The sequence below is a fragment of the Eupeodes corollae genome, chromosome 1 (genome assembly GCF_945859685.1).
Source record: "Eupeodes corollae chromosome 1, idEupCoro1.1, whole genome shotgun sequence".
In the NCBI taxonomy this organism is placed as follows: Eukaryota; Metazoa; Arthropoda; class Insecta; order Diptera; family Syrphidae; genus Eupeodes; species Eupeodes corollae.
In genome coordinates, this window is record NC_079147.1 from 167,349,494 (window position 1) to 167,374,696 (window position 25,203).

Sequence of the window (25,203 nt, forward strand, 5' to 3'; positions counted from 1 at the left end):
TTTGTACGAGAGATGTCTGTTCGTGCGTGTGAACTTACGTTCGAAACGCTTTCTTTGTCGTCCATATCTCAAGAACCAGTAAAGATATCGACTTCATATACATTTTGTTATGGAGATAATAATGCCAAAAGATGCAGAAAGGACTCTCAAAGAAATTGAATGATTGTTCTTTTTTTAACATAGCTATTTGTGGCGTCACACAAAGTGATATAATTTTGAAAAAAAAATAACGTTTTTTATAAATAAAGAAATGATTGTACATCGAATATTTACGAACAAAAATAATTTTCTCAAAAATCTTGTAATAAACTTAAAATATTTTTAGAACATAAACCAAACGGTTTAGAAAAAAAGTCATAAACATATAATGTTGTAGACGCCGACAGTTTCGAGTTTAAAATGTACGTAAGTATTCAAACCAGTTAAACTGTTTACTTTTTGTGAGCTTTATTTTAGTTTTACACATTTATTACATCAATGGGTGAGAGGATATTAGAAATATTAGCGTTAATAATGACCACGATTGGCCATGCACAAATAGACACAAGACCTATACATAAATTATATCGAGAAATAATATCTAATCAAAAATAATCAATGTAACCATGGACAACATGTCTCCATACAAGTGTAGATAATTTTGTCTAATTTAGACATCATATGCATCTGAATATTTAGAAAAACTAAACCTTTAGCAAAAATTTGTGCAATTTTCTTCTCGACAATAATCTTTTTGTTGAATCTAATGAAAACACAATTTACCTTGAATTGCATATCATATGATATTTTAGAGACAGGACTAGATTTTTAATATTTATTCGAGTATGATTTTCAGTGTAACACAAATATATTTATGTACATTTGTACATTTATCAAAAACGAATAATTTTAAATTACAAAAATATATCGCCAACCTATTTTTCGTGATTACGTTACATATTTAAATCGACAAATCTCCTATGAATTATTAAACAAAAGAAATCTCGTCTGGAATAATAAACTACGTTTCTTAGAGAAAAATGAAAAACCCTTCTGAAATATTGTAAAAATTGTAAAAAAAGCAAACATCGACAGGTTCCGTTTCTGAAAAACGACTTAAGAATCCATTATAAGGATTTGGAAAAAGCAAATGCTCTTGCTCTAAGCTTCTCCCAAAACCATTCTGAAGCACAATACCTAGGCGATATTTCAACAGATCATCTGGCAGATACAACTGTTCAAAACTTAAACCAGATGATTTTTGACACACCACAAAATATTTTAGCAACTCAAGAAGAAGTAGCAGCAGTTGTTCACACACTTAAATCAAGAAAATCAAGTGGGCTCGATCAAGTTAAAAATCTTTATTTAAAAATGTTGCCCAAAATCGGAATAATCTTCCTTACATTCGAATTCGTCATAATACCTATACAATACTTTCCTACTACTTGGAAAATTGGTAAGGTAATACCAATTCTCAAAGCCGGCAAAAATTCTGATAGGACTGAAAGTTATAGAAGACCAATCAGTTTACTCAGCAATATCAGCAAAATAAAAAGTAATCAAAAACAAAATTGTTAAAGCAATAACTGATAAAAACTTATATCCAAATGAACAATTTGGTTTCAGGAGATACCACAGTACATCTCATCAAGTGCTTTGTAAAGTTAGCATTTTCATGCATTAGTATTTGACAGATCACGCGGGATTTCAGACATTGTGTCAAAGAGAAAGATGCTCAGTATGCCTTGACATTTCATCATGAATAGACTTACTAACGAGCAACCCTTGCAAATCATTGAATTTTATTACCAAAATCAGTGTTCGGTTCGAAATGTGTTTCGCGCTTTACGTCCGATTTATGGTCTACATAATCGACCAAGTGAGCAAACAATTAATGCGATTGTGACCAAGTTTCGCACTCAGTTTACTTTATTGGACATTAAACCAACCACACGAATGCGTACAGTGCGTACAGAAGAGAATATTGCGTCTGTTTCTGAGAGTGTTGCTGAAGACCGTGAAATGTCGATTCGTCGCCGTTCGCAGCAATTGGGTTTGTGTTATTCGACCACATGGAAGATTTTACGCAAAGATCTTGGTGTAAGACCGTATAAAATACAGCTCGTGCAAGAACTGAAGCCGAACGATCTACCACCAACGTCGAATTTTCAGTGAATGGGCCCTAGAAAAGTTGGCAGAAAATCCGCTTTTTTATCGACAAATTTTGTTCAGCGATGAGGCTCATTTCTGGTTGAATGGCTACGTAAATAAGCAAAATTGCCGCATTTGGAGTGAAGAGCAACCAGAAACCGTTCAAGAACTGCCCATGCATCCCGAAAAATGCACTGTTTGGTGTGGTTTCCACCCTGGTGGAATCATTGGACCGTATTTTTTCAAAGATGCTGTTGGACGCAACGTTACGGTGAATGGCGATCGCTATCGTTCAATGCTAACAAACTTTTTGTTGCCAAAAATGGAAGAACTGAACTTGGTTGACATGTGGTTTCAACAAGATGGCGCTACATGCCACACAGCTCGCGATTCTATGGCCATTTTGAGGGAAAACTTCGGAGAACAATTCATCTCAAGGAATGGACCGGTAAGTTGGCCACCAAGATCATACGATTTGACGCCTTTAGACTAGGGCTACGCCAAGTCTTAAGTCTACACAAATAAGCCAGCAACTATTCCAGCTTTGGAAGACAACATTTCCGAAGAAATTCGGGCTATTCCGGCCGAAATGCTCGAAAAAGTTACCCAAAATTGGACTTTCCGAATGGACCACCTAAGACGCAGCCGCGGTCAAAATTTAAATGAAATTATCTTCAAAAAGTAAATGTCATGGACCAATCTAACGTTTCAAATAAAGAATCGATGAGATTTTGCAAATTTTATGCGTTTTTTTTTTTAAAAAAGTTCTCAAACTCTTAAAAAATCACCGTTTATTTATGCATTAATCAAAAATTATCATTTATTTATTTATTGGTTCATGTGTTGCACTTCATACCCTTACTAGTGATTAGCATTAAGATTTTATTATATTTTTACATTAAATTGAGGTTTTTATTTTTTTTTATCTGGATAACATTATATAAACCTTATTGATAAATTATAAAACTTAAATACATACTATTTTAGCTGAAAGATACATTGTATCAAATCACTATATTGTAAACAAAATCAATAAACCTTCTATCTATCTAAATAACATACATTTTAAACGAAATGCAATTAAACACCAAAACACATTGTTTATTTCGAAAAAAGTGAGAATATCAAAACCTAATTCTAAAATAAATGTCCGCTCCAATAAAAACTGACAGATTTTTAAAATTGTATTCTTATAATGTCAGAATTTCGATTCAGAACTATCTACGGGGTGCCACAAAAATAGCAAAAAAACACATTAGAACTCAGTTAAATTCAACAGAGATCAAGAATTCCTAGAACTCAAAAGTTAAAGCCAAGTTCTATACACACATGGTGCTTGAGTTCTATATATTTCTAAAATAAATTTCCATAGATAAACCGAGAATTATACTAGATCGAGTTTTATTTAAGAACTTCGTCAAGGAATTGGGCGAAAGATAACCTGAAAGCTCGAAGTAGATAACACTGAACTGTGACATAAGTGACAAGCAATAGGTATCACATTTCCCAGACAGTGTCTAGCGTTAGTTATGAACATTAAATCAAAAGTTCCAATTTGAATTCTATATTCCCATAAATAAACATAAATTCGCACTTAAAACAATTTTAGATCAAATATATAATTCAAAACTGTTTCTAATGGCTTTTGATCTTAAAAATATCCCGCAGCTTATTAAGGTTTCTTGAATAAATATATACAATACTTTTATTCAATCAATTTAAGAAGAATTTTCCCATAGGAACACACACACAGAATACAAATTATGTATATATTATGAATCTGTCGATAAGCTAAAAATTATCTTATATTGATATAATCATCTTTTGTCTTTTCATATTTTTTTTTCCATTTTCATCAAATGCATTTCATTACAAAATGTGGGTCATACGAGTATTGAGTTGCCCCAAGAAACCAAGGTAAAAATTCTATTTAAATTCTTCAAAAATTCCGACGAAAGAAGTTATTAAGGTAAGATTGGGAGTATCTTTCTCTGGGTCTTTTCACCAAATCTATATCTTTCTCACATCTCAAAAAGAATTCAACACAAACTTAATAAATTAATGAGCCGCGAATTCATCTCATTCATTTTTATTTTTTTTTTTTTATTTTCACAACAAGATGTCATAATCAAATTAATTGCAGATTTGTTGTTAGCCTTATCTGAGTTCCGTGAAATTGTTACATTTGAAAGTATCTTCAACTTGAGGCAGGTGACGTTTCTTCCTTTTTTTAGATGATAAAACAAAAAAAGAGTTTTCTTCAGTTTCATCTTCGTGAATGAATTTATGTCTTAATTTTTTCTCGGAAATGAAGAACAAACAAATTTCTCCGCCAATGAACAACACCATCATCATCAGGTTTAAGTTGCACACTTAAGAGTATATACATAGGTACACAATATATAGATGAGTATAAATATTGTGCATAGCATAGGTTCACCGTTATTTCATTTGGCTTTCCGCATAGGCATCGTAGAAGGACAAGTACTGTATTCATACGAATTTTATTTGATTGATTTTTGATTGGGAACCATTATTGTTTTAAATGACAGATATTTTTGACTTGACATTTGAATAGGCTGCCTAGTGCGGCTCTACCTTATAAAATGTCTTGGGAGAACTGTATCTTCCACTTCTGTTAAGGTCTATATTTTAAGAGTTTAATGACAGAAAATGAGTTAAGAATTGCAATTGCTGCCAAAAAAAGAAAATTGGAAAATTGGGAGCCATAAAAGAAGGCCAAGTAAAATAAGACCAACTTTTAAAAATTTGCATTATTGCACTTCACAAAATTAGACCAATTTTCAGCAGTTTGTCATTTGCACTTTGACGAAGTGAAATAAGACTAAATTATTTTTTGAAATAAGACCAACTTATTTGTACGATAAGCTATTAAACCGGCCTGCTTGGGTACACTATAGGATTAGGGGTAGGTGCGAAGTTGAATGCATGCAAAGTTTCTTTGTATTTATAGCAAACCATACTGTTGAAAGTGAAATAAAAGTAACTTGGCTTCATTACACTTTATTCTAGACCAAATTTTACCTTATTTTAGAGAGTTCGAGGAAGAGGAAGAAACGTTCTTCATCTTCTCTGCACATGCCCTGCTCTAGCTTGAAAACGCAAGAATTACCTAGGAGAATTCTTCTTTAACGATCTAAACGATCTAAATCATATCGGTATAATCAGCCTCTCACGTTTCGTAAGGGACTCAAGCTGGTTCCATTGAGCTTAGGAAAAAGCCTCAAGATTCATGTGGTATCACAATGGGCCATTAAACTGGCCTAAGTGTGTCCATTTCCATCTTGGACAGCCCCTATAACCTAACCTAACCTAGAGAGTTCGTTATTCTCATCTCATTTTCAAAAAATTGTGTAGATTCTGATTCAATCTATTCGATTGCTGTCTTACCCCGCCTCCATCACTTTCTCTAATTAAATTGAGACTACAATCATCAATAAATTTTGGCACAATTACGAACGTTGTACTAAAATTATTTTTAACCGATTTGACATGAAAATTTTATTTTTATATCTGTCAATTTAAATCATGAGCACTGTAGAAAAGATATTTAAATGTGGTCTTTTCAAAGCAAAACATTGCGACCACTCAGTGGGTCTAGTTAAAAGATGAGTTGTGCGCTTTTCACATAATTAAAACTGAAAGAAAAGTTTTGGACAGAGCCAACAACGATGGACAATGGACTAAAAATTAAAACAAAAACCGAAAAAAAAGTTTAAAGAATAAAGATCTCACATCACGAAGACGAAGAAGATGCCTCGCTTTTATATCCTCTTAACAAGACATGCGCGCTTCGCAGCACACGCGGTTTTTATTTTATCGAGGAAGTGAAAAGACGAGTTCGATTTTTTTTTATTAAATTCACCTTCCTTAAGCCTCCGGAGGCTCTTTGGTGTGCACAGATTATACGAAAAATTCGTGATTTTTTTTGGATTATTATAAAAATCGTGAGCTCGAAGACTTCTGTATTTTACGAGTTAAACAAAATTTATGAAAAAAAAAAACAAAATTTAGTACATTATATGCATATTGTTGAAGAATCAGGTGGATTGCATAATCTTACTAAATGAAAGTGGAAGATGTGTACATTAAAACATGTAGCTCTGTAAAATAAGAAAGATGCAATTGTTTGTTTATACTCACAAAAAAGCAGCTAACTTGAAATGATTATTGTGTTTGGAGTCAGGAAGTTAGTATTTCATCTGTCAATTAACTTGAAAATTAAGTCATAGAACACAAGTAACGGAATTTGTGTAGTACATGGGCAGAAGAAAAACGAATAAAATATACAATCCACGTCAACTGAATATGCACAAACATATTTTCAAGTAACTTTGTATATTTTTGGCAAATATTGAAGGTTATTGTATCCTCTGCAAACTATTTCAAGACTAAATCAAAGACCTACCCGGACGACAAAATTTAACAAAGTTTTAATGGCTTTTATCCTTAATGAAACATCAAAGATTCGAACCGAATACAAATCATGGTCGGGGTAACAAAAGAGTAATTTTAAGTTTTGCATAAGACTCTTCTGATTCTGTGGCAGATATAAAACAAAAAGCCGGCGTAAATGAAATCAAAAAGTTAGCAATAATTCAAGCCCTCTTCAAAAACCACGCTAATTTATGAAACATGGAGAGCTATGCGATTAGAGTTTTCAATACTTTAATGAATTAGAAAGATAATGCTGTTACTTGTTTTTCTTTTCAGATGAAAAATAGTTTGATTTCGATAAGCCTCATGGATTTAAAATTTATTTTGAAGATTTGAGAAAATAAAGCTTCACCATAGCTGTAAAAGAGGTCTTATAATATGAGCAGCAGTCAATTATTATTGAATAGATGAGCTTGAGATCGCGTCGCGTCGTAACATCAAAAATGGCTTCAGAGAAATTTGTACCTACACTTTGTGAACTTCTACAACTAGGACTTAATATGCTCAATAATTGGGCCACTAATGTGGACTGAACGTCAACCTTCTAAAGACAGAACTGGTTTTTATCAAGAGAAACCGAAACATTCCAATTACGGACTGCCCTACTATTAATGATACGGCAAAATATCTTGAACTGGTTCTCGATCGTAAATTAAACTGTAAAGAAAACATCAAAGAAAGAAAGAGACAAATCCTCGGTTCCCTTCTATACATGCAAAAGAATTTTTGGAAGAAGATGGGGTCCTAACCCTAACATCATACTGTGTCATTTGATCACCAATATTAAGATACGCATGTTCTTAAAAATATGACAAACATTTAAAGAATTGCATGTATAGGTACTAGAAGTTCCATGAGGTTAGCACCTCTCCATATATTCGTGAAGGAACTGACGGCCAAAAGCGCATTATGTCTAATGCAGTGTAATAACTGGAAATGGGCTTCTTTTGGGCCACAGAAATATAGAGAACACTATTAACATAGAAATTGGCACTCGACAGATTATTTAAAGCCCTACATAGATTTTAACCCAGAAGAACAACCAGAAATTCCCACAAGGAAGGCCTGGATGAAAGACAGGGTCATAACTATAAATCATGGGTGGGGTAGTGTCTGGCATCTTTACATGTAATCCTCGCCTAGAAAACTCAATAAAGCTTCAAGAATACTGCAGTGTCTTCCAAGCAGAAGTACTGGCATCCCACAGTTTAGAAGTCAAACGCATGGATATTTTTATCGACATTGCAGAAAATAAAGGCCGTATCTGCCACTGTCGCAAAGTCAAGATTGGAACAGCAATGCCGTAGGGAGCTTGGTTTACTCATACTGTGAGATTGATGACAAAAAAATTGGCCTGAGCGGATCAATGCTCAGTCCATATGGTATCAAAGATATATAGGCCAATTCTGAAGGTAAATGAACAAATCCAACAAAGTTTCATTGTAATCGCAAACTGCAGATCGGCAGCTTTTGAAACTTGCAGAGTTCCTATAGGAATATATTTGAAGCTTAAACAAAATTTCTTTAACAACTACATAGTTAGGCCTCAGCTATCTTTACTAATAGGTATCCTAACGGGTCACAACTTATTGGACACCGACATGAACAGAATTGGTATCGGTTCATCCGATTAATGTTCCCTTTCCTGGAAAGTACAATGAATCCAAAGTCATCCAAGTGAGATGCTTTCTCGAACTTTACAGATGCTTCATCTCATACAACCTAAACTAACCTCACATGATAAGGCGACTATTCACTCGACGCGCATATTTAAAACTTGGATAAATGAGTAGTTCCTGCAATAGATGCCGTACTGATCTATACATCAATGAAAATATTTAGGGATGCTTAAGTACGCATAGTTTATAAGGATGGATTGAAGTCACAGAATCCTTAATTTCTATAATTAAGCTTCCGAATCACGAAATTTCAAAGATGGATGTACATTCCCATCCAATAGGAATTTAAATGTTTGTATACCTATTCAATTGACCAAAACTAAAAATGAATTTATCGGAAAGAAAAGCTAGTGGTTGTTTTTAAATAATTATCCTTTGGGAATTCTTTTTTTTAACATGAGCTTAGAAAATAACAAACATCAGCTGATGGTACAATAATCAATAAATTGAGAAAATGGACAAAGTATTTTCAAAAATATGTGTGCGTATTGCGTTGACACGGAGTGTATAAGGTAGGAACATTGAAATCAAATTTAGTCATAAAATTTATCTTGGAAGGAGCGATACAATTTTTCATTTGCATCTTTTTTAATGCCTTTATTTTATGTTTTTTTTATAAGTTGAATAGTTTAATTGTATAATACCTTGATCGGGGTTATTACAAATATTATTTTGATACTTGAAATTTTAAGAGTATTTCATTGATTGTGTCATATGTCAATGTTCTCATAAACCGTGATTTGAAAGTTTGAGAGGGTTTTAATGTATACGTCCTTTTGTTCTTTTATTTTGTTTATATTATGTGAACAAGCGACTTATTTACTGAGTTTAAATTTAATAAATGCTACTGAGGCTTTTTAATACTCGCTTTTCCATTAATTTCTTAAGTGTAGTCGAAAAAAAGTCAAGAAAGACGGTGATTTTTAGCTTGTTTAGTTACTCGCTGCCAAAGACCTGTTGGTAAGACAGGTTAGTCAAATTGACTATTATTTTTATTCCGTATGTGTAAGATGATTCAACTCAATTCAATTCGATTGAACAATTTCAGATTTAAATTGTCAAAATTTGTTGTTGCTTGGTGAAATTTAAAATTGATTCTTAAAAAATATCTAAATAAAAGTATCAACTTGGCTGATTACGAATAAAATTCTTACTGTTTTTCCTTTTTTCAAATGTCGTAAGCTTTGTCGTTCACAGGAACGTCTTTTTTTTAAAGAAACAAAGTGAACTAAGAACATTTTGCGTCTGGTAGCACTATTCGGAAAAAAAACATTTTTGTTTGAAAATGGCTATCACTTTTTTTTGTGACAGCTTTTTAGGTATCAATTTGACTATCACCTTACGTAGATCAAATTCGAACATTTTGATTGTCATTCTTCTTTGACTTCTTTTTAACTGATAGTATGAAAGATTTCAGATCTTTAACTTTTAAAAATATGGTTGTGCTTTTATCTTATCATTTGAAATAGTTGTTATTCTCTTAAATTGCTTTAAAATCTTCTAACATGAAGTTTTATTCTATTAGTGATCCATTTCTATTTAAGGTCCATTACTTAAAAACAACTTTTTGAGCTGACCTTGTCTTTAAGAAACATCTTTCTGAAATGATGAATCGAATATAAAATGCTGCCAAAATCTTCTAAATTTTTTTTAAAATGTTTCAAACACACAAAATGTCAATGCATAATTTTACAATATTGAATTTGATATTGAGGTCAGATAAAACTGATAACGCCCTTCTGAAATAATACTCAAAATCATTTTTCATAAGTTTCAAATTGAAACGCGGTCTATATCTAAACCTCTTCTCAATCTGTTTTCTTTAGGCATTCACAAATTCAATTTCATATATAAATTTCCATTCATATTATGTTTAAATATTGACTGCAAGCTATTAATTTTATTAGTAGTTAATTAGTTCAAAGAAGAAAATTCCCCGAATTAAATTCTGTGTTAACTTGTGGCCAAGGAACGCATATCTAGATTCGTATATGTCTGTCTTAATGACAATGTGTGGGATAAAGATAAATAAAACAAGTAATTAAAATAGCTCACGAGACTTTATGGTCGCGGCTGCACTGATTTATACTATAGTTTTTCGTATATTTATACCTCCATACATATTTTAAAAACAGACGGTAGTGGTGTGTTGATATTGTTTTAAATTTTATTTTATTTATTTTGAAATATCAATTTGACGTTTTTATCTATTTTTATAACAACAAACATATGTATTAGTTAAATCAATGAATATATTTATATGTCTCTAGATGGAATAAAGTTCGTAGGGAACCGTTGTTGAACTTTTCTTTAAACCGTTTAAATCATAATTTGAAAAGTTTTGCGTAGGAATTAAATAACTGTGGAAAATCATTTAAATATACAAAATTGAAAGAGCCATCGATCAAAATAAACATAAAAAAGGCTTTTAATGCGGTGACAGAGTATTATTTATAATAAATTTGACTTCAAAATGAGTTGATTGTTATCTTTTCCAAGAACTATTTTCAAAACACCTACACGAGCACAAGGTGTTAAAATGAAAATTTGAATTGTTTTATCTAACGTCTGAGATAACCTTAATTCTTTAAAGGTTTTGTTTTTTGATAAAACTGTTTGAGGAAATTCGTGCACCTTTTATGCATACATATAAAGCTTTTTTATACGCACGTTTTGACTTTTGACAAATTATAAAATGAGTTTCCTAAATTTATAGCTCCACTATTGGTTTGACGTGTCTTTAAGGTAAAACACAATTTTACGATGGTGATCGATAGGGGAAACTATTTTCTTTCTCTGATTTGAAGGTGCATGACCTTAAGATTAAATATACGTATGTATGAATTTCAAAATAATCTAGGCTCTTTGTCGACTTAAAGATATGTCTGAATAAATAGATACGCAATTTAAAAAATATTTAAAATACTAAAAGACTTCATAAAGATTTATCTAATAATTATAATTTATTTTTGGTCACTTGCTCAGGGCGAACAATACCTTTTATGCTTTTTTTATGGCAAATATAACTTACTGACAAATATTAAAACTAAAATTAAAAAAACTAATATAAAATATTATATTAATGGTAAGTATTCTACAAGAGTCTATGTTAGCAACCCTCCATTATTAAAAGGGAAAACTCTTTCGTTAGCCGCAAATTTAAAGTGTGTATCTGTTTTTAACAAGGCGAATGCCCCGACGTTTAGAATATTAAAAATGGTGATAAGTAATGTTAATCAACTAAACTATCGTTGTCATTTAAGTCCATTAATGATCTTACTATAGTGGATTTGAATGGAGACTTATTCTTTCCGATTTTTACTTGCGACATATAGGAACTATATGGCAAGTGCTGCGTTCGTGCAAAATTTTGAACTCGAGATTTAATCAAACATGCTTTTACCATGGTAGAGAAGTCGAAAAAAGCGGGTTTCGCGATTGCGTCCGTCTATCCTGTCTGTCTGTCCACGCTCCTACTGTCTAAATCATTGGGTCGATTGAGTTCAAACTTGGAAGTTAAGGTTTTGAGCAGATTCGCGTTAGGCCCTTTTTTAATGTTTTTTTTTTTTAAGATCAATACTGCGGGCCATACAATTTTTTCGTCAAAAAACGAAAATTCGAATTTTCTCAAAAAGAAACCGATAGATTTTTTTAAAAAAATTCAAAATCTTATATTGCCTTAACAATATTATATTATGAAAAGTGCAATTTTTTTTGTTTGGTTCAACATTTATTTGCGAAATTTAAATGTAAAGCGTATATTTATAATGACTAAACAACTGCAAACCAAAAATATTTTTAAAACAAAAAAAAAATGAAAAATCAAAGGTTTTTTGACTTATAAAATGGCATTTACATTTTTGAAGAAAAACTTATTTTCCAGGAAAAAAAATTGAACTTTAAATTAGTTTTAGTGCATCGGATTAACGAATATGATATGTTTAATCAATAATCTATTTTAAAGTGTGTATCAAAAAGTATTCTCTTGGTACTTTTGTGTATATGATTTTAAAATATTATTCTTTAAGAATAAGGTTGTTCCACACATATTTTACTTGCCTTCGCCTATATAAAATAATAAATACTTAGTACAAGTAAAAGAAACGGGCCAGAAAGAGTACACGTATTTCCTATTAGAATCACTTGTTCAACGTAGATACAGTATACCTATATAGATATTACGTACAACCTCTACAATTACTGCTTACATGTCACTTCATAACTAAAATTCAAAACGCACAAGAGCTTGACGGTAAACAACACATGAATAGCAATTTCTTGTTCCCGTTCGTATCCTTGTTTTTTTGTAACTTTAACGAAAAAAAAGCTGAACGTAAAAACTCAATTTATGCGCTGAAAACTTGTAGGAAAGTAGGAATGTGATTATATTGTAGTAGTTACCTTCTACCTACCAATAGCATTCTTTCATTATCATCATAAACATGTCTTTATCTATCCATCTGCACAAAGCTGATCACGCCAATGAACTATTTTTTATCCTATGTAGCTACACAACCAATAGGCGATCGCTTTTTTACAATTTATACATACATGTTGTGCCTCTTTCTTATCTTCAGATAATTTATTTTTCATCCTGGTTCATCTAATATGAAATTAAAATTAAGCTATCCAAAGGAAAAACCTTTGAACGAACCAGTTCAATACACAAACAATGGTTTTCGTTAAGTATGCTTACAAGTACTTTTCATTTCCGGGATGAGTTGTCCTAGGATGAGTTGTGTCTTGGAGTGAAACTAGCTTACCGACAAAATAGTGTGTATTCGATAAGTTCATTCAAATACACAAACCATTTCCCTTAACATAATGTTTTGCAAGTATTTCATAATATGTTTATTATAATAAAAAGATAAATTTTTTTAACAAATGATAAATTAATATTCAATAAAATACAATTTGCATAGTTTACGGTAAATTCTCTTTGTTTTGACACCTTGTTTGTTAAAATTAGATCCGTATAAGAGCCAAAAAATGGCATTTATATCTTTGAAGACAAACTTATTCTTATCTGTCTTTCGAAACACTACAGAGCAAAATCCCAATCGTTTACGTTTCAAAATCGCCAATTCTTTTGCTACACTAGGTGAATTTGTAAACCAAGTACAAAAACCTTAAGATAGGATCGGTCTACTAATCGAATTTCAGTTGTTTTCTTTACTGTTTTTTTTTTTTAATTATGTATGTACAATAAAATGTAAATTTACATACAGTAATGTAATGTAATATAAATGGTATCTTCTTTTTATGTTCTCTTTCTTATTTGCTTCTTCTTAGGTATTTGTATCTCTCTCACACTTGTACATCAATTGTCCCTAATCAACAATTGTTCCTAAAAAACAATTGCAGTATTATGAGACATTTTGAGACACAGTATTTTAAATGTACAGTATTTTAAAATACAGAATATTAACCATAAGTATTATGACCATACGGTATCATATCATTTTGGCCATATACAGCATTTCGACCCGCTCCTGTTTTTAAGTCTTAACGCAAATCAATTATTGAGACTGAGGTTTACCTTTACCTTAATAATTTTACTTACACATTGAATTTTAAAATGAAGATCCTTATACGCAGAAATAATACTATTTGGATGCCGATGGTATAATCTTTTGAGATGTTTTTTAACCAAACCTTTCTTAGTTCAATACAATTTTTAATCTAATCAGAAATACAATATTTCTATTGGAACGCTCTCCAAAGTATGAAACTTTTGCTAATTTCAAGTTATTAATTAAACTATCGGTTTGTATGTTAGATATGTTATTCTCGTTTGGCAACACAAGTAAGGATAAAGATACGTGAAGACTTCGTTGAAACTTTTGACAATCTTTATTTCCAAATCAACAAAGGCAACAACGAAACAAGAAACGACTTTTAGAACTACTTCAAAAGTGACTCCATAGATTAGAGAGTGTTGCAAAAGTTGAAAACACTGATGGATCATTTACATGGATGGATAAAGGATTAAAGAAATAATGAAAAAGTCTAAACAAGAACCCAATTTGGAAAAAGTCCGTGTGTCTGAAGGAATAAGGCCAAGATTCAAGAATGAGTCATTGTTAAACCAATTATTCAAAAGACTACCGTTACTGTTATGGACGAAGATTAAAATATCCACTAATTATAGTGGCATCGTAACTATCAGAAAGTGTCTAAAGGTTATGAGGTTCTCTAGTTTATGACTATGTTGCGTCTGGTTGAATAGATATGCTTCCGTTTAAAATAAGAAAGTTTAAAACATTGGATTAAAAAAAAAGCAATTGCAATAAAAAAAACATTGCTTTTAAAAAAGACAGAGTTAAAACTATACGTTTTTTATCGAGTAAAATTGCTGTTCCTGTGCCAGAGTCATTTCGTTAAATATGGAAACCTTCAGTAGAGGGTTTAAGTCTTAAAAGGGAAAATAAATGAGATTTTTGTTTGTTTAAAGTATACGCTCAAGTCCTTTCTATGTGCAATTATTGAGTTAAAACTTATCGGCATTTTCTTTTTTTCAAATTGGATTCTCTTCCTAGGAACTTATCAACGGTTGCGGGTTAAATTGGTTTGAGAATTTAGCCCTATCAGCAAAGGAAATACCGGGTTTCTAAAATTTTTTAAAGAGTCTTCAACAGGAACATTCGTTTTACTAGAGCTTTTTTTATAAGACCTCTACATACAATTAAAGTCCCCTTAGCTTATTCCCACCAATAAACAGTTTTCCAAAGACATTCATTTTAATCAAATTCACACAAAATTTAAAAAAATAAACGGTTTTTCCTCGGTACTCCAAACGTTGTCCTTCCAACCATTCAATTAATAAACAATATGTTTATATGAGTTCAATATACCCTTTTCATTTATGGGTTTACAACAAACAAACAAATTATACAATACTTTTGACACTTCTCAACTGTCATAAAAAAAAACTGAAAAGTAAATATTATCCTGACCCCAGTGTTGCATATCATAAAACATCTCAATTCCCAATGTTGTGAGAATACCAAAATCATAAAGAGTCAAAACTATCATCAATTGACAGAATGCGGATCATTCAAATGATCATAAAAACTCCTCTAGCATGTGTCAACACACGAGAAGGCTCTATCATAATAAACAAAATTATTTCAAGCCCCCTCTTGTATATGTAAACCCAGAGTCGTATAACGTTCATATTATTTATTGTAAGCACTGTCATCTCATAATGTTTTGTTGACCAAGCAATCAGAGTAGACACACATTGTGTGGCGGTCGGTAATCCACACTAATTATATCTACAAGTTGTACATCAGAGAGATGTGTCAAAGGTTGACATTATGTTTATCCACTCAAAATGATCGCTATATAACCATAAAGAGTTCAAGACGTCTGGGTCATAAAAACATTTCCATGGTTGGGTTTTGATAATAATTATACACTTAAGTTCCGTTCTATAACTGACACAGTGTAGGTACTTTACACAGTAGAATCAGTTAAACCCTAAATTTTCTCTTGGAGGTCTTAAGCATGACGTATGATGGGACAGTCTAAACGCACATTTTTTCCTTTAAATAGATCGTGCCTATAAAATATGATTCATATGATGGAACGCAGCAAAATATGCAAATGATGTCATGAAAGATGACTTATGATACTTTAGGCTGTTATTAGAACATCGTCCCGCTATCTATGATGTTGGTTTATTTCACTCAGTATCTTTCAATTTAGAAAAAAAGGTTGAATTTATTGTATTTCGGACGGTCTCTTTTTCGAGAGGATGTTTAACTTCCTGATGATGATTATCCACCCATCAGACGCAGAATAGACCTAAAGAAGAAGCTTCGCGTCGTCGCTGGTGGCATTTTACTCGATGACAGATGGTGGTCTATAAAAATGTGAAAAAAGCTAAGTTATAGTAAGGTTATAATTGATACAAATTTGCATAATAATTGTGGGTTATTTTTGTTGAGTTCTTCCACATTCATTTTAAGTACAACTAAATGCTGGTACGGGGATAAGGTTACACGAAGTCTTTCCCAGCAAGCATTAAAAGTTCTGGGAAAAATTTTAACATTACGATTCTGGATATGATTTCGGGGACAAGAGCAAACCATCACGATACATACGCATGATGCATACATATGTGGTAAGTGAGATAAATATGGGTCAGCAATATTTGAATGCGTTTTCAATGAATACGGTCGGAGCGTCTCGTCGGTCGCGGCGTGGCTGAGGTCGTTGACAGAGGAAGTTAAGTGTTTGTTGGTGAGTTCAAATATTTATGATGGACGATGTGGTACATCTTATTGGATTAAGTAATAATCGGTGTGCGGTCGGTGGTGTGGTAAGATCGGATTATAGAGTGGTAGCAGTCAAAGAACACTTACACAGTGTTCTTTTGGGTGGCATAGTAAAGATTTAATTTCAGAGAGATTTAAATTATAGGGCTAAGTCCTATTTGGTGAAAATTGTTATAAGATTTTCTTTTTGGATTATATAATTGATTTAGCCATAAAGCGTCTTTAGATAAAATATCTAGAAAAAAACTTTCAACAAACTTAGCTTACATTTTTTCAACTAAAATTAATTTTTTCGCTCTGATTGACATATGTAACAAAAAAGATAACATATTATACTAGTACAATACTTACATACGAACACATCCGCAGTTTAAATTGATAAACCTTGCACGAATTTACTTTTCAATAAAAAATGTTGTGATTTCTTAACATTTAAATATCTTTAGAATCTTAATCAATCATCGAATCAGAAGCAGCTAGTGAAATTTTTAGAAAAAAATAAAGTGGTACTTTTGTTCACTAAAAATGAAAACCGAAACAATTACTAACAAATGAAAAGTTGGTAACAATTGATACTCGAATTTATTTACAATAACTAAAGATGTTGGCTACAAAATAATCATACTAATATTATAAATGGGAAAGTAACTCTGTCTGTCTGTCTGTTACTCAATCACGCCTAAACTACTGAACCAATTTGCATGAAATTTGACATAGGACATATGCAATTTTTACCTCGGGAAAATGACACATTCCAATGGGAAAATTCAGGTGGGCGGATCGTTTTTACGCCTAAACTACTGAACAGATTTAAATGAAATTAGTAAGGATGTACATAGGTTAGGACTAACGAAAGGACATGAGTTACTTTTGCCCTCGGGAAAACAACGCATTTTCCCATGGGAAAACATTACTTTTCGAGGAATCTGATCGCTTTCACTCCTAAATTTGGATACAATGGGTATTACGGGAAAACAACTTTGGTAGAAGATCACGTTATAAATATTACAGGGAAAGATTTGTCTAAATTTGGGATGACCAGACCACAGAGAATTGGGGAAGTGATCAGTGATTTAGCTCGAGAATTAAATGATGATACTGTCGCTCTAGAGCATAGAATAACAGACGATGTTCTACTTTTAAATTTAGAACAGGTGGTTTGCTACTTTTAGATCCTTCAGAACGCACACGCAAAACTTTTCTTTTGAATCTATTGTTAGCTCAAATTCGAAAAAACAATGGAGTTGCTGTTGCAGTAGCTTCCTCAGGAATAGCAGCTACGCTGCTATCCGTCTACCAGGACAGCGCACTCGGTTCTAAAACTGCCGTTAAACTTATCTTATGAGGAAACGCTAGTATGTAATATCAGCAAAAGTAGTGAGCGTGGAAGAATGTTGCAGCAATGTAAATTGTTGGTTTTGATGAATGTACAATGTCCCACAAAAAAGCAGTTGAAGCACTAGATCGTACACTGAAAGACACCAAGAACAACCGGTCATCATGGGAGGGGCTCTCTTAGCTGGCGACTTTAGACAGACCCTGCTGGAAATTACTGGAGGTACACCGGCAGATGAAATAAACCCATGTATGAAAGTATCTGTGTTATGGGTACATGTAAAAAGTTTTGTCTGACTACGAATATGCGAGTACAGCTACACAATGATTCTCCATCAGGACAATATGCCGCTGCCCTTCTAAAAATCGGAGAAGATTGGATGCCAACATACTGTAACGGCTCGATTACGTTGAGTCATGAATTCTGTCAAATTGTCTGTAGCACAGATGGATTGAAAAGTAATGTCTATCCAAATATATATATATCGTCGAGTACCTCTCAGTAGACAACATTATGGGCACGAAGCAAGTAACATCATAGCCCATAGAGTTTCTTAATTCTTTGGAACTATCAGGGGTGCCTTCTCATAAGTTGAAATTGAATGTTGGTGTTCCAGTCTTGTTAATGAGAAATCTTGACGCAACAAAGTTATGTAATGGTACACGGCTACAGATTACTCACCTAGGACGAAATAATATAAAAGCTATAATCATGACTGAAATAGCAAAAGGAAAAAATGTTTCAATTCCCATCATTCCGATAATTCTAACCGATTTCCCGTTTCAGTTTAAAAGACTGCACTTTCCTCTGAAATAACAATAAATAAAGCTCAGGTGCAAACGCTGAAATTTGCAGGCGTAAATTTGAAAAAAAAAATGTTTTTTTCCATAGACAATCATTATGTAGCGTGTTCACGAGTCTCAAACCCCCAAAATCTTTACGTACTGGCCAAGGAAGGAAATACAAAAAACGTCGTTTATAAAAATGTATTGTATAAACCTACCTTCTTCCTAAAAAAATATTACCCTAACCCAACCTATGACAATCAAACTCAGTATGGCCTCATCCCATCTCGGCACAAATCAAACATACGTACAAAAAAGTACAGCTCAGGTTTTATTATACTACTATCAAAAAAAAAACTATCTAATGCGGACGAAGTCGCGGGTAAAAGCTAGTTTTATAATAATACAAACAAATTGTTTTTAACCCTCATTACATCAAGACAAACATCTATACAATCGTGTCATGGGTTCCATTAGTACTCAAAAATGTTTTCGATACTTTTTACGTATCTATGCTATATTATTCATATTTAATTTTTCTAGAATGATTTTAAACATTTATCAGATAATAAAAGTTAAAATTTCAATAGAGAATTAAACTCTTTGGTCACTCGAAAATATATTCTTAAATTTTTTTGAATCAAAATAGTCATGAAATACCATAAGTTTCAGAAGGATTTCCGGGTTTGTCCTAACCTGTAAACAAAGTCCAACCTTTTCACTGGTGCATTTATGCATATACAAAGGTCCTTTATTTTTTATCATTTGTTATTTCATTGACAGAAAATGTAAAATCGTGTCTTGGCGGTATATGAAATAAAATTTATTAGAAATACTTATATGAAGAAAAAGCTAAAAAAATTGAGTCATAACTCGAGTGCTAGGATTTAATAACTTTTTTACATTTGGTTAAACTAGGGGTTAGTAATAATAAAGCTCTGATCAAAGGACATGACTTGGTTGTGATAATGTTGTTGATGTTATCATATTTCAATACAGGGTACAACATGACAATAACGTATTACCATCCGTGGGCGGGGACTTGGTTTTAAAGTTGCCCTATAAATAATCGGATACTGGAAAAAGTCCTCAAAAACAAATATTGTACGTGCTTAAACCCTTTGTAGCAAAGAAATTTCTTGATGACCAAAACGATTCCCTAAAGGTCAATCACAGAAAGCAGTATCGCAAAGTCCACTCATCCATGATTATATTTTCTGAAAGAATGCCATTGATGACTTATGTTCAAAAGCGAAATAAAAAAATGCCTTCACCTTATGGGGAGAGTCCCCGAGAGCCTTTCTTGCAAAAGCGGAAGGTGTCCCGAAGTTAATTTGAAATTCAAGCATTCTAAAAACTTTTTTCTTTTTAGTAGAAAGTAGTTAATTTTGAAATAATTAATCATGCCTAGGAAGGCTAACGCATACCTACCTACCTGCTCAAATCTAATCTTTAATATTTTTCTAAAATTAGTTATTATTTTTAACATCCATATAAAATTATAAAATCCGCTAAAGATTAAGTGTGTTCATATCCAATAAATTTCCAATTAATTTTATTACAAAAAGAAAACATTAACATATCCAATAATATATGTTGTGTGTTTATAAATCCAATTTTCATTCGCGCACACGTTGAACATTTTTTTTAAGTGCTCTATGCTTTCAAAAATAAATGAAAATTTTTCACGGATACCTATAACTACTTTTTTAGTATAGTTTTGACGTCATCATGTAGTTTGTTTATGTTTATTGTTTTTTCCTTTTTGTTTCTGTTTTTATTGAATTACATTTTTACTTTAAAATTTTATTGCTTTTGTTTTAAGTCTTATTAAAAAAAAGACAATTAAATGTTGCAAGGGAATCTAAAAAAACATAAACATAAACATAATTCTTTTGATTTCTATTTAAATTTTGTGTCAAATAATTTAAAAGTAATTTATCAAAGTTATTATATTGGATTGGTATACCAAATTAAATACCTACAAATAAATGATATACAAGCTTGTACAAAGTTATCATTGGCCAGACAAAATGTTACCTTATTTCCATCTGGAAAACATTTGTGTCAGATTTTAATGTTAGCAATAAAAATTCTTAAATAAATAACACATAAACCAAAAGCACCTTGTTTAAATGATTTATTCATGTTATTTCATTTGTTGTTAAAAATAACTTATTAGACTTTGTATAATGGTTATTTAAATAAATGCTTGGACTCCACAATTGACAAGTGGCGCCGTGGCTTAGTTGGTTAAAGCGCCTGTCTAGTAAACAGGAGATCGTGAGTTCGAATCTCGCCGGGGCCTGTGTTCTTCTGATGTGGGGAACTGAGCAGTATTTTTTTTTATTTTTTATTTACTTACATATTTAAGAGTTCAAGATTTTCTTTTAAAAAAATGTCGATACTATTTTTAATATTCACAAATTTTACTGAATGGAATTTAAAAGAGGAATTATGTGATATTGAAGTCTTCTATTTGTTTTCTTTTATATCGGAACGAAATGTAGAGATTAATGTTCAAAACTTTTTAACTCGATCAATTTCTGAAATTTCGGAAAGCCGGAAAATTATATATTCAGGCTATATCGAATCAACTGGATTTTGAATCATCTTGTCACAAATTTCAAAACCCAACTGAAGCATCTTAAATTTTGTGGATTCATATATTGACCTTAAAAGTGGTTGTTTAAAATTTAATTCAGAATTTTGTAGACGTCGTCGGGCCAACTGAATGTAAAGCGATCAGGTCACGTAAGGGTTCGATAATTCTTTGGACCATCTTTTAACATTGCCCTATGCAGAGTTGTCCTTGTGAATTTTCGGTTCACGATTCCTTTTCATCTATATCTATGTATGATATGATTATAAAGATAGTAATGACAGGGAGCTGTTTTAATACGTTTACGAGAAAAGTTAAGTGTCTGACATTTGCAAATGTTGAGCCTTATGCAAGGTTTAGTACATTAGGTTGAGAAATTTTCAAGATCTGTTTGGAGGAGAGATACGTTTTCATGAGGGATGTTTTACAATGTTAAATGGCCATGTAAATGTCATTAATTGTAGGGATAAAGAGAAGAGGGCCCAAATGACTACCTGAAGTGGATAGAATAGGATCGGAACGCGTGGAGCTAAATCGGACATAAATTAAATAATTAAGATTGGACAAATATTCAAAAAATTAAAAAAATTCAACCAAATGCTTGAAAACAACGCTGTAAAAATTATAACCTTCTCGAAAAGTCTCATTACGTTAATAGACAGGGAATTAAAAAGTTTGACGGCACACAAAAGGAATTGGCGCTCAGAAGTACAGTGACACCAAATATTGGGAAAGCGTAAAGTAATTCAGGTATTCGCAAATATTCATTATAATATTTTGTAGTTGACATTCCTAGCTTAGGGTGGAGTTAAATCATATTAATAGGTTTCTGGATCTTGTCACATATTCTTTTTGATTGTTTCTTTGTTTCTAATGTATAACTTAGATCAAGCTTTTGTTTGTAAATAACTACATAAACATTTAGATATGGTTGGGATTAATCTCAAGTTATTTTTCTCAGACCGATGAAAAAAACTGTTCAAGGTCGTAATTCAGTTATCAAACAAAATTCTCAATCATTCTTAGATTACAACTCAAACTAATTTGTACATCATCTGAATATAAATCATTGTTGGATTTTGAATTTGCCCAGGAAGATCATTTACAAACATTGAAAACAGCGACGGCCCAAGAACTGACTCCTAAGGAATTCGTGAAAAAAGTTTCATTTGTTTGTAAATAACTACATAAACATTTTGCTTTGATTCATTTTAATCTCAAGTTATTTTTGTCAGACCAATTCAAAATTTTGCTCAAGGTCGTAATTCAGTTATTAAACAGCATTATCAATCATTCCCAGATAACAACTCAAAGAAACTAGTACATAATGGGAATATAAATCATTGTCGAATTTTCAATTTGACCAGGAAGATCATTTACACACATTGAAAACAGCGACGATGCAAGAATTGACCCCTGAGGAATACCAGAAAAAGTTTCATAAAAGCGGAGGTATGGTCTCCCACCGATGCAGCTTGCTTTCTTTTTTCGAAAAATAGGAAAGCATTAATTTGGCTGATTTTGAAAATGGGAACTGACTTTCCACTTTTGAGATAAGAATATTATGGCTTAAAAAATCGAGCAGTCCAGGGAACGAAACCTTATACCATCGTCGACTGCAAACCTTACGTCACCAGCAACTTTAAAAATAGCCGGTGCGCAGTTGTGATTCTTTCTTAATGCTGATAATTTTTTTTATTTAGCTTGAAATTTGGCCATAGAAATAGTTTTTCTAAGATCTTTGAAATAAATGGAAGGATCGATATGAGTGTGTATTTAGGGGGAGTTAGACAGACATGTGGGTGAATTTTTGAACAGAGGTAGAATTATTTCAATAAAAAATAGATGCATTTAATCAATTTCTCAATGTTATCAAATTGAAATAAGTTTTAAAAGCTTGAGGAATTTTAGGTGTCAAATTCGGTAGGATATACCAGTTGATTCAATGGTTTTGATTGAATTTTTTCTAACTCATGGTTTAAAACATCAGGGTTTAAATTTTTGCTTGGACGCACCTACTCTAAGTTCTCGGATTTTATCCAAAGCTTTTCTATGGGTTGGACATTTACTAAAATGATTTGGGTATATTTGTATCTTAGTTTCTATTATTTTTATCTACACATTGTTTCGCCCGAAACTGTTGCAAACGGTAGCGTTTCCACTATTTATTCTTATTCTCAAAAAACTAATTTATACAATATTAAATATTAATACAATGTTTATAGTATTTTAATTAACCTGAGTTTTGGAATACAGTATTGTTACCAATACTGTACATACAGAATTGTTTCATATCGGGTTTTCCGATAGGGACTTTACAATTATTAATTTAATTTGTTAACGCACCCTTTTACTAATCATCGAATTGTCACCGTCAATTTATTCAGTAAACTTTATATTTTCATCGTGGTAAATAAATTCTAAATAAATTTGGAGTCAATGTTTTCAGCATGGTAAATACATTCTAAATAAATTCGGAGTCGTTGACCACAAATTTAAAAGCTTCGTTTTTAAATGACAAAGCTCATTTTCAATATGCGTTATTGGTCAGCTGAAAATTGGCTGTTAAGGCCGAAATGTGTGGCCGGTTATCGAAAAGAAAACGAATCGACTGCTGCAAACGTGGCCATATCAACGATGTTGGTATGTTCAAATATTTTGTTTGTACTTCAAGCCGATATTGAAGTTTTTGGAATATCTCCAATGCATGTTCCCAAAAATGACGCTTTCTCAATTCTATTTGTTTTGTGATGCGCCGATGTGTTTCGTGCCAAATATAACGTTTTCATTTCCGATGAAAGTTTAGACATATTGTCTTTAATTCATTTAAGCTCATCAATCGCGGCCATTACTTAAAACTTAATGTGAAAGGCGCATGTTAGACCTTTCTCATTCATAACTATCTTAGGAATTATGCAAAACAATCTTTGATAAAAGAAAAAATAGCAAAAATGGTTAAGGAGCTTTTAAATAAGAAAGATGCATTGCTGTTTATAGGTAAGCCTTGTTTACTCAAAATAACGACATTGAGAACATATTTAAAGGTTGCCTTTTCTACATCATCCTATACTAGATATCTACGAGTACTATAAGTCTTAATGTCCATGTAGTAACAAGGAATTCAAGTACCGTATATCCTACATTAATGATGCCGGTCTCGAATGATATTGGCCTCGATTTCATTATCCGCTTTGAGTTAAACAAGAGTGTTAAGTGCCTTTAGGAAACATGATTTGTTGCAAAGAGTTTTGTTGCGTTTGCTATATGTGTGGTGGTAATGCATAAATGTACCTACAACTACAATATCCGTCCGGCTGGGTGTCTTTGGTAATTTTGCAGGTGTTCACTTTTATAAATATGCGTCTCGACATCGCCATCGTCGTCGTCTTCATCGTTGTCGGGTCTGGGTAATATATTAAGCTGATGGTGACCAAATATAGTAAATCTAATAGAAAACTTGAGATACATAAACTATTTACATGCAGCTTGGTTATGATTAAAGAAAACGCAAAATTCAATTCAAATTTAAATTATTGTTTATTGTGGAAGAAAGCGTTTATAGGTTTGGCTTTGCTAAAAAATGATGCACTGTGTAGCTACGTGGTTATGTAGTTTAGTTGTCAATTTTTGCAAAAAATAAATTAATGATCTTAAGAAGAAATAATGCCTTATGATGTCGGATGAGCATTTATGTATTGATTGCAGTTTTGCAAAAGAGGTATCAATATTATTTTTAAATTTTCTAAGTTATACGCAGCAAGAGAGATATGCTAACATATTCAGGGATTATGGAACGTGATCACAAATGAGGACTAAAATCATTCAGACTTGCGGATTCAGTATAGTTACTTATGTATTCCTAAGCCCAGACTATTTAAAAATTGAAAACAAGATGGGAAGTATACTATTGTAACGTAACCATTGTACC

At 32.1% G+C, this 25,203-nt stretch overlaps 1 protein-coding gene and 1 non-coding gene across 7 annotated transcripts in view; one reads left to right on the plus strand and one right to left on the minus strand.

Moving 5' to 3' along the window:
- The window catches only part of LOC129953723 (probable serine/threonine-protein kinase DDB_G0282963), a 181,748-nt gene that overhangs the window by 49,001 nt on the left and 107,544 nt on the right, over positions 1-25,203 (minus strand). The gene's annotated exons all lie outside the window — the stretch shown is intronic.
- Trnat-agu (transfer RNA threonine (anticodon AGU)) lies at positions 20,908-20,981 on the plus strand. Its single transcript has one exon. It is a non-coding gene; the product is annotated as a tRNA-Thr (tRNA).